Source organism: Symphalangus syndactylus, chromosome 7 (genome assembly GCF_028878055.3).
Source record: "Symphalangus syndactylus isolate Jambi chromosome 7, NHGRI_mSymSyn1-v2.1_pri, whole genome shotgun sequence".
In the NCBI taxonomy this organism is placed as follows: Eukaryota; Metazoa; Chordata; class Mammalia; order Primates; family Hylobatidae; genus Symphalangus; species Symphalangus syndactylus.
In genome coordinates, this window is record NC_072429.2 from 7,471,542 (window position 1) to 7,482,134 (window position 10,593).

A 10,593-nucleotide genomic window follows, 5' to 3' on the forward strand; every position below is an offset into this window, starting at 1 on the left:
TACCTGGGACTACAGGCTCACACCACCACCCCGATAGACATTTTTATTCATGTACTAGGAGGTTAGAATTGGGGAGCTCGTAAACCAGCAAAAGGTTGGGGGAAAGGGCACTTGGGGAAAACAAAGGACGTCTAGGAAAGATAATATGCTAGTTTTGTGACAGTGTCTGTTTGCCTGTGGTGCCATCTCTGGTGATAAGAGTCCTTGGTTGCTCCCAGGGAGGTGGCTTATCTCTGTTTCCTCTTATTCTCTCCAGCCCCTTTCCACGCCTGCCCAAAAGGTTATATTTTATTTTATCTTATTTTATTTTGAGAAAAGGTCTCACTCTGTGGCCCAGGCTGAAGGGCAGTGGCAATCAGAGCTCACTGTAACCCAGGAGTCAAGTGATCCTCCCGCCTCAGCCCCCTGAGCAGCTAGGACTACAGGCACATGCCAACATGCCTGGCTTTTATTATTTTTTTTTTTAATTTCTCACAGAGAGGAGGTGTGTTAACCAGGCTGGTCTGAAGCTCCTGGCGTTGTGTGGCAAATGCTCATTTTAAAATACAAATACAACCCCGGCCTCCACTCCTCTTGTTGTTTTAGACTTTATGCACAGCTTCAAAGGTCAAAACCCAAATTCAATTCCCAACACTGTGTACTAGGTCCTGCAAGCTGTGCTCTGCCCTGCCCAGGTCTGCCCCAGGGCCAGCTTTCCTGGTAGTCACGAACCACCTCCCGCTACCCAGGCCGTCCACCCTTACAGGCATGGTTAATTTTCCCATTACAAGTTGTCACAGTCCCATGGACTCTGATAAGGTGGCTGTGGATGGGACTATAGTAAGACAGTGAAGAGGTCAATGTCAGTGCACATGTCTGTATCATTAGTGACATGTGTGTTTGGTACATGGTGAATATACAGAACATTTACTATGAATGAAACAGCCAGCTGCCAGGTGAGGTGAGGCTTTAGGGCAGGGCTTCCAAACTTTTACTGTGCCAGGGACACCCTTGGCATCTGCAGAAGATGAAGGACCCCTGGTTAGAAACATGCTTTTTTCTTTTTTTTTTTTTTGAGAACCATGTTTTGAATGCATTACATTACCAAAAAAAATTAATACTGAAATGCAAACGTCAAAATATAAAAACACGGCCACTTGCTCTTTTCCTAGACTAGCTATGGCTGGGCCTGGTCAAGCCTCGCGAGGCTGAGGCTGTGGAGTTCCAACCATCCACCTTGGAAGAGCTGTCTTGGAGGCAGGCAGGTCCAGAGCCCCACGTGCCATGGGACCTAAACCGAGAGCAAGCCTGGGCCGGGGCACTGGATAACTTCCCTGTGCTGAGCCACCGCTCCTGCCAATGCCATCAGCTCTACGGGAGCGCTGCTGCGAGCTGGCTGCTGCACTGCGCCTCCACTGGGCACGGAGCCCTTCCCGGATACGAGAGGGGCCAAAAATGGCCTCGACACTCCCATGTCCAGAAGTCAATGGCTGAAACCACAGACGGGCTCCAGTCACCTCAAGAAGACACAGATGCTACCGATGGTGAGGTCCAAAGCGGCCCGAAGCAGCCTGGAGATGCCAGCGTCTGCAGAGGTGGAAATAACACACGCCCAGGGCGCCTTCTGCAGTCCAGGCCACCTCCGGAAGCTGCTGAAAACCTAGGATTCCAACAGGAAGGAACCCGAAAAGGAGAGGAACCCCAGCCTTTCTGTAGGCCTGCAGTACGACCCGCTTCAACTGCTGCCCTGGAAGGAGCCCGCGGCACCCAGTGGGGGCCCTCATGCCGTCCCTGCGGACATTTGCACTGGAACTGGGAGGAGACTGAGGCAGGAGGCGCGCCTGAACCCAAGAGATGGAGGTTGCAGTGAGCCGAGATGGAGCCACCGCACTCCAGCCTGGGTGACAGAGAACCGCCGTTCGCCCATCCGTCCAGAAGGAAGGAAAAGGCCACGGAGACCAAGGGGGTGGGGTCACGGTTTCCCCTCCCCTCCCCTCCTTCTGAGGAGAAGTCCGAAGATAAATAGGCTTAGAAAGAGAGGAAAGAAATTTCTTGGTGTGCATCTCACTCACCCTTTCTCAAGCCCCATGTTGCACGCCAAACTGTTGTAGCACTTTCTCCTTAGTTCCGCCAAAAGCCAGGTTCTGTGCCGCGGCCATGAGAGATTAATCTCGCAGACACTGTGAAAGGTGAGAAAAATGGAATTTATTGGGCAAGAAGGAAAAAAAGGGAAACAGGGACTCTCAGCAAAGCGAGAGAGAGTCCCGCTAGCTGGTTTCTCGCCTCAGAGATAGAATCCCAAGTTCCACCCCGGAACAGGAGACCAAGCTGCTCCCCCCTGCAAAGCTCCTCCCCCTGCATAGCTCCTCCCCCTGCAAAGCTCCTCCCCTGCAAAGCTCCTCCCCTGCAAAGCTCCTCCCCCTGCAAAGCTCCTCCCCCCTGCAGAGCTTCCTGGTTCCACCCAGTTCTTCCAGTGCTTAGGCAGGTGTGGTGGCGCATGCCTGTAATCCCAGCTACTCAGGAGGCTGAGGCAGAAGAATTGTTTGAACCTGGGAGGTGGAGGCTGAAGTGAGCCAAGATCGCACCACTGCACTCCAGGCTTGGCGACAGAGCGAGATGCCTTCTCAAAAATAAATACATAAATAAAATAAAATAAAAAACTGGTAAGTTGTCTTTTTTTTTTTTTTGAGACAGAGTTTTACTCTGTCCTTCAGGCTGGAGTGAAGTGGCAGGATCTTGGCTCACTGCAACCTCTGCCTCCTAGGTTCAAGCAATTATCCTGCCTCAGCCTCCCAAGTAGCTATGATTACAAGTATGCGCCACCATGTCTGGCTAATTTTTGTATTTTTAGTAGACATAGGGGCTTCTCCATGTTGGCCAGGCTGGTCTTGAACTGCTGGCCTCAAGTGATCTGCCCGCCTTGGCCTCCCAAAGTGCTGGGATTACAGGCGTGAGCCAGCGAGCCCGGCCAAAATCTGGTAAATTGTTGTATTACACGCTAGGTGCAGCCAAGGTTTGACTCCTTCCAGCATAATTAAGGGTGTGGTTAGTTCCATGCGTCCCCAGGCCACCAATTGAGAAGCAGCAAGTCAAACAGTTCTCAAAACCCAAAAGGCAGTTTGTAACCTTAAAACATTTCGCAAGCCTAATACCTAACCTGCATAATTTATTTTATTTTTATTTTTATTTTTTTTTAAGACTGAGTCTCGGCCGGGCGCGGTGGCCCACGCTTGTAATCCCAGCACTTTGGGAGGCCGAGGCGGGCAGATCACGAGGTCAGGAGATCGAGACCACGGTGAAACCCCATCTCTACTAAAAATACAAAAAAATTAGCCGGGCGTGGTGGCGGGCGCCTGTAGTCCCAGCTACTCGGAGAGGCTGAGGCAGGAGAATGGCGTGAACCCGGGGAGGCGGAGCTTGCAGTGAGCGGAGATTGCGCCACTGCACTGCAGCCTGGGCGACAGAGCCAGACTCCGTCTCAAAAAAAAAAAAAAAAAAAAAAAAAAAAGACTAAGTCTCGCTCTGTCACCCAGGCTGGAGTGCAGTGGCACTATCTCGGCTCACTGCAACCTCTGCCTCCCGGGTTCAAGAGATTCTCCTGTCTTAGCCTCCCAAGTAGCTGGGACTACAGGTGCCCGCCACAACGCCCAGCTAATTTTTGTATTTTTAGTAGATACGGGGTTTCACCATATTGGCCAGGCTGGTCTCGAACTCCTGAGCTTGTGATCCGCCCGCCTTCATCTCCCAAAGTGCTGGGATTGCATGTGTGAGCCACAGCGTCCAGCCTAACCTGCATAATTTATTAGTCCACCTATTTATATATATATATATATATATATATATTTTTTTTTTTTGTTTGTTTGTTTTTTTTTTTTTTTTTTTTTTTTTTTTTTTTTTTTTTTTGAGACGGAGTCTCCCTCTGTCGCCCAGGCTGGAGTGCAGTGGCACAATCTCGGCTCACTGCAAGCTCCGCCTCCCGGGTTCACGCCATTCTCCTGCCTCAGCCTCTCCAAGTAGCTGGGACTACAGGCGCCCGCCACCACGCCCGGCTAATTTTTTGTATTTTTTAGTAGAGACGGGGTTTCACCGTGGTCTCGATCTCCTGACCTCGTGATCCGCCCGCCTCGGCCTCCCAAAGTGCTGGGATTACAAGCGTGAGCCACCGCGCCCGGCCTCACCTATTTATATTTTGATGACATCTGCTTTTTGCCAATAATCTTTAAGGAGGTTTTTATTTCTTAAACGTTAGAGTCATGTGAACTGAAAAGTCTTCCCTTTAAAAAATATTTGATCTGGCCGGACACAGTGGCTTATGCCCGTAATCCCAGCACTTTGGGAGGCCAAGGTGGATGGATTACCTGAGGTCAGGAATTCGAGACCAGCCTGGCCAACATGGTGAAGCCCTGTCTTGCTAAAAATGCAAAAATCAGGCCGGGCACGGTGGCTCATGCCTGTAATCGCAGCACTTTGGGAGGCCGAGGCGGGCGGATCATGAAGTCAGGGGTTTGAGACCAGCCTGGCCAACATGGTGAAACTCCGTCTCTACTAAAAGTACAAAAATTAGCTGGGTGTGGTGGCAGGCACCTGTAATCCCAGCTCCTGGGGAGGCTGAGGCAGGAGAATCACTTGAACCCAGGAGGTAGAGGCTGCAGTGAGCTGAGATCATGCCACTGCACTCCAGCCTGGGCGACAGAGCGAGACTGCATCTCAAAAAATAAAATAAAATAAAATATCAACTTCTGACCTGGTAGGGAAAAGAAAAGAAAAAAGTTCAAAAATGCCTGGGGGCCGGATCACTACTGTAATCCCAGCACTTTGGGAGGCCGAGGCAGGCGGATCACCTGAGTTCAGGAGTTAGAGACCAGCCTGGCCAACATGGTGAAACCCCATCTCTACTAAAAATACAAAAATTAGCCGGGCGTGGTGGTGCACGCCTGTAATCCCAGCTACCTGGGAGGAGACTGAGGCAGCAGGCGCGCCTGAACCCGAGAGATGGAGGTTGCAGTGAGCCGAGATGGAGCCACCGCACTCTCACCTGGGTGACAGAGAACCGCCGTTCGCCCATCCGTCCAGAAGGAAGGAAAAGGCCACGGAGACCAAGGGGGTGGGGTCACGGTTTCCCCTCCCCTCCTTCTGAGGAGAAGTCCGAAGATAAATAGGCTTAGAAAGAGAGGAAAGAAATTTCTTGGTGTGCATCTCACTCACCCTTTCTCAAGCCCCATGTTGCACGCCAAACTGTTGTAGCACTTTCTCCTTAGTTCCGCCAAAAGCCAGGTTCTGTGCCGCGGCCATGAGAGATTAATCTCGCAGACACTTTGAAAGGTGAGAAAAATGGAATTTATTGGGCAAGAAGGAAAAAAAGGGAAATAGGGACTCTCAGCAAAGCGAGAGAGAGTCCCGCTAGCTGGTTTCTCGCCTCAGAGATAGAATCCCAAGTTCCATCCCGGAACGGGAGCCCAAGCTCCTCCCCCCTGCAAAGCTCCTCCCCTTGCAAAGCTCCTCCCCCTGCAAAGCTCCTCCCCCCTGCAGAGTTTCTGTGGCTCTACCCAGTTCTTTCAGTGCTTAGGCAGGTGTGGGAGTTTCTCCTGGACCTCTTTTTTTTTTCTTTTTTTCTTTTCTTTGAGACGGAGTCTCGCTTTGTCGCCCAGGCTGAAGTGCAGTGCCTCGATCTCGGCTCATTGCAAGCTCCGCCTCCCGGGTTCACGCCATTCTCCTGCCTCAGCCTCCGGAGTAGCTGGGACTACAGGTGTTCGCCACCACGCCCGGCTAATTTTTTTGTATTTTTAGTAGAGATGGGGTTTCACCGTGTTAGCTAAGATGGCCTCGATCTCCTGACCTCGTGATCCGCCCGTCTCGGCCTCCCAAACCGGGACCCCTTTATACTTGGCTGCCTCACTTGGATTACAGGCATAGGCCACAGTGCCCAACTGAGTCACTTTTTTTTTTCCTTAAAAAAATTGTTGGCCCGCAGACATATGAAAAAATGCTCATCATCACTGGCCATCAGAGAAATGCAAATCAAAACCACATTGAGATAGCATCTCACACCAGTTAGAATGGTGATCATTAAAAAGTCAGGAAACAGGCCGGGCGCGGTGGCTCAAGCCTGTAATCCCAGCACTTTGGGAGGCCGAGGCGGGTGGATCACGAGGTCAGGAGATCGAGACCATCCTGGCTAACACAGTGAAACCCCATCTCTACTAAAAATACAAAAAAATTAGCCGGACGTGTTGGCGGGCGCCTGTAGTCCCAGCCACTCGGGAGGCTGAGGCAGGAGAATGGCATGAACCCGGGAGGCGGAGCTTGCAGTGAGCCGAGATCGCGCCATTGCACTCCCGCCTGGGAGACAGAGCAAGACTCCGTCTCAAAAAAAAAAAAAAAAAAAAAAAAAAAAAAAAAGTCAGGAAACAACAGGTGCTGGAGAGAGTGTGGAGAAATAGGAACACTTCTACACTGTTGACGGGACTCTAAACTAGTTCAACCATTGTGGAAGTCATGTGGCGATTCCTCAAGGATCTTGAACGAGAAATACCATTTGACCCAGCCATCCCATTACTGGGTATATACCCAAAGGACTATAAATCATGCTGCTATAAAGACACATGCACATGTATGTTTATCGCGGCACTATTCACAATAGCAAAGACTTGGAACCAACCCAAATGTCCATCAATGATAGACTGGATTAAGAAAATGTGGCACATATACGCCATGGAATACTATGCAGCCATAAAAAAGAATGAGTTCATGTCCTTTGTAGGGACATGGATGAAGCTAGAAACCATTCTGAGCAAACTGTCACAAGGAAAGAAAACCAAACACCACATGTTCTCACTCATAGGTGGGAACTGAACAATGAGAACACTTGGACACAGGGTGGGGAAAGTCACACACTGGGGCCTGTCGTGGGGTGGGGGAAGGGGGGAGGGATAGCATTAGGAGATATATCTAATGTAAATGATGAGTTAATGGGTGCAGCATACCAACTGGGCACATGTATACATATGTAACAAACCTGCACGTTGTGCACATGTACCCTAGAACTTAAAGTAAAATAAAAAATAAAAAATAAAAATAAATAAATATTTAAACTTAAATTAAAAAAAAATTGTTGGCCCGGTGCGTTGGCTCACGCCTGTAATCCCAGCACTCTGGGGGGCCGAAGTGGGAAGATCACCTGAGGTCAGGAGTTGGAGACTAGCCTGGCCAACATGGTGAAACCCCATCTCTACTAAAAATACAAAAATTAGGCTGGACGCCCCCTGTGGCTCACACCTGTAATCCCAGCACTTTGGGAGGCCGAGGCAGGTGGATCACCTGAGGTCAGGAGTTCGAAACCAGCCTGACCAACATGGTGAAACCCCGTCTCTACTAAAAATACAAAAATTAGCCAGGTATGGTGGCACACGCCTGTAATCTCAGCTCCTCAGGTGGCTGAGGCAGGAGAATCGCTTGAACTCGGGAGGCGGAGGTTGCAGTGAGCCGAGATCACTCCACTGCACTCTAGCCTGGGCCAGGGAGCAAGACTCCGTTTCAAAAAAAAAAAACGGGCCAGGCGCAGTGGCTCATGCCTGTAATCCCAGCATTTTGGGAGGCTGAGGCAGGTGGATCAGGAGGTCAGGAGTTTGAGACCAGCCTGACCAACATGGTGACACCCCATCTCTACTAAAAATACAAAAAAATTAGCCGGGCTTGGTGGCGCGCACCCGTAATCCCAGCTACTCAGGAGGATAAGGCAGCAGAATTGCTTGTATCTGGGAGGCGGAAGTTGCAGTAAGCCGAGATTGTGCCACAGCACCCCAGCCTGGATGACAGAGGGAGACTCTGTATCAAAAAAAAAAAAAAAAAAAAAAATTAGCCGGGTGTGGTGGCGGGCGCCTATAATCCCAGCTACTTGGGAGGCTGAGGCAGGAGAATCGCTTGAAACTGGGAGGCCAAGGTTGCAGTGAGCCGAGATGGTGCCCCTGCACTCCAGCCTGGGCGACAGACCGAGACTCCGTCTTTAAAAAAAAAAAAAAAAAAAAAAAAGCCAAGGGTGGTGGCTCACGCCTGTAATCCCAGGATTTTGGGAGGCCGAGGCAGGTAGATCACGAGGTCAGGAGATCGAGACCATCCTGGCTAACACGGTGAAACCCTGTTTCTACTAAAAAATACAAAAAATTAGCCAGTCGTGGTGGCGGGCGCCTGTAGTCCCAGCTACTCAGGAGGCTGAGGCAGGAGAATGGCATGAACCTGGGAGGCTGAGCTTGCAGTGAGCCCAGATGGTGCCACTGCACTCCAGCCTGGGCGACAGAGCAACTCCGTCTCAAAAAAAAAAAAAAGATAAAAAGAAAATTAATTAATTAATTACAAAAAAATCCAAAAAAATTTGTTTTAAAATTTTTAATTTTATAGAAATGAGGTGTCACTATGTTGCCCAGGCTGGTCTTGAACTCATGAGCTCAAATGATCCTCCTGCCTTAGCCTCTCAAAGTGCTGGGATTACAGGCATGAGCCACCAGTGACACAGGGCCTGGGTGACTAAGTTTTGTTGGTTTTTTTTTTTTGGTTTTTTTGGTTTTTTTTTTTGATACGGAGTCTCGCTCTGTCACCCAGGCTGCGGTGCAGTGGCGCGATCTCGGCTCACTGCAAGCTCCGCCTCCCAGGTTCACGCCATTCTCCTGCCTCAGCCTCCCCAGTAGCTGGGACTACAGGCAGCCGCCACCACGCCCGGCTAATTTTTTGTATTTTTTAGTAGAGACGGGGTTTCACCGTGTTAGCCAGGATGGTCTCCATCTCCTGACCTCATGATTCGCCCGCCTCTGCCTCCCAAAGTGCTGGGATTACAGGCGTGAACCACTGCGACCGGCCTCTGGGTGACTAAGTTTTAACATTAAGTAACTCATTAACAATTTCTAAGGCCCTTTATGTCACAACCTAAGTGAAAAGCCATTATCCTTTGCCACAAATAGAAGACACCTGTGAAAACACGACAGTTTCCTCTAGAAGGCTCCTACAAGCCCCAGTCTCTAGTGCGGAAAGTTCCAGGAGCACTGAGAGGGGAGCCCTGTCCTTTAACACGGGGCCTCAGGATCTAGCCCACTTTAGCCTCTGGCTCGGCCACCCCCTTCTTGGCATCAATCTCTCTGTGGGGGAATTGTCCAGACCCCTCGAAGCTCCCGATTCCACCCAGCCCCAGGTGTGGGCCGGGGCCGGACTAGGAAGACAAAGCCGCATTCAATCTCAGTCTGAGTCCAGCCCCTCGGGCCTCCCGTGGGCAGGCGGGGCAGAGGTCCCTGCAGCCTCCACCGGGAACCGGGCCCCTAGGACTGGGAGGTCCAAGCCAGCAGCGGGCCAGGAGCTGCCCAAAGCCTGCCCAGAGGCGGCGCTGGGCCAGTCCCTTTATAATTTGCACCCTTCCTGGTTCCACAGAGGATTGAGGAACGCCTGAAATTAGAACGCGAATGGGCCGTGAGTGGTGGCTCACGCCTGTAATCCCAGCACTTTGGGAGGCCGAGGCGGGCGGATCACAAGGTCAGGAGTTCGAGACCAGCCTGGCCAATACGGTGAAACCTCGTGTCTACTAAAAATACAAAAATTAGCCAGGTGTGGTGGCGGCCGCCTGTAGTCCCAGCTACTCGGGAGGCTGAGGCAGGAGAATCGCTTGAATCCGGAAGGCGGAGGTTGCAGTGAGCCGAGATTGCGCCACTGCACTCCAGCCTGGGCAACAGAGCGAGACTCTGTCTCAAAAAAAAAAAAAAATTAGCCGGGCGCCTGTAATCCCAGCTACTCGGGAGGCTGAGGCAGGAGAATCGCTTGAACCGGGAGGCTGAGATTGCAGTGAGCCGAGATCGCGCCACTGCACTCCAGCCTGGGCGACAGAGCGAGACTCCGTCTCAAAAAAAAAAAAAAAAAAAAAAACAAACCCAATGAAGGCGTGGGCCCCCATCAATAGCGGGCTGTGCTGGGCGGGGCGAGGTGGCACCTGCACCACCCGGGACAGGGCCCGTTGCTCCTGTTAGCGGCGCGCTCAGGCCGCCCCTGCCCCGGGAAGCCGGTACGGTTCTGGGCTGGTCACTGCTCTGCATCCACGAGCATCGGCCCGGATACCCCCTAGAACGGCCCATTGTTACCTCCTCCCGGGCCCCTGCGCGCCTTCGTCCCGCGGCCCAGAAGAAGCTCCTGAGCGGGGAAGCGCCCTGGGCAGCGGCGAAGGCAGCGGTCGCTCCCGGCTTCAACCGCCCAGTTCCCCGCGCCACCCAGAGCCCCTCACGCCCGGGAAAGAGCCCCAAGAACGTGCGAGTGGGGTCGGGGTCCGCGCGCGGAGGAGATGTTGCCGAGAAGAGTACCGGGGTCCCAGAGCGCCGCCCCCGCCGCCCGCCCCGGCTGCGGTCGACCCGCACTCCCACTCCGGCCTTACCTGAGGCCGACTCGCACGAGCCCACGCGGGGCTGCGGGAGCCGGTCGGGATTCCAGGCGCCGGACCCCATCCCGCCCCCTCGCGGCGCCGGCGGCGGTGGTGCTGCGGCCCCTTTAAATCCGGGCCGCCCCGCCCTGCGCCGTCGACTCCGCGGCGGCCCCAGATCCAGGCCCCAGATCCAGGCCGGGCCGCGGCTCTCGCCGCCCAGCCCAGCC

At 52.5% G+C, this 10,593-nt stretch overlaps 1 protein-coding gene across 1 annotated transcript in view; it reads right to left on the reverse strand.

Moving 5' to 3' along the window:
- SQSTM1 (sequestosome 1) overlaps positions 1–10,593 on the reverse strand; it is a 32,138-nt gene that overhangs the window by 21,076 nt on the left and 469 nt on the right. The window contains exons 2-3 of the mRNA XM_055284954.2: positions 5,185–5,292; positions 2,052–2,159 (exon numbers count right to left, since the gene is read on the reverse strand). The gene's annotated coding sequence lies outside the window, so the exon portion shown is untranslated. The remainder of the gene's footprint in view (positions 1–2,051; positions 2,160–5,184; positions 5,293–10,593) is intronic.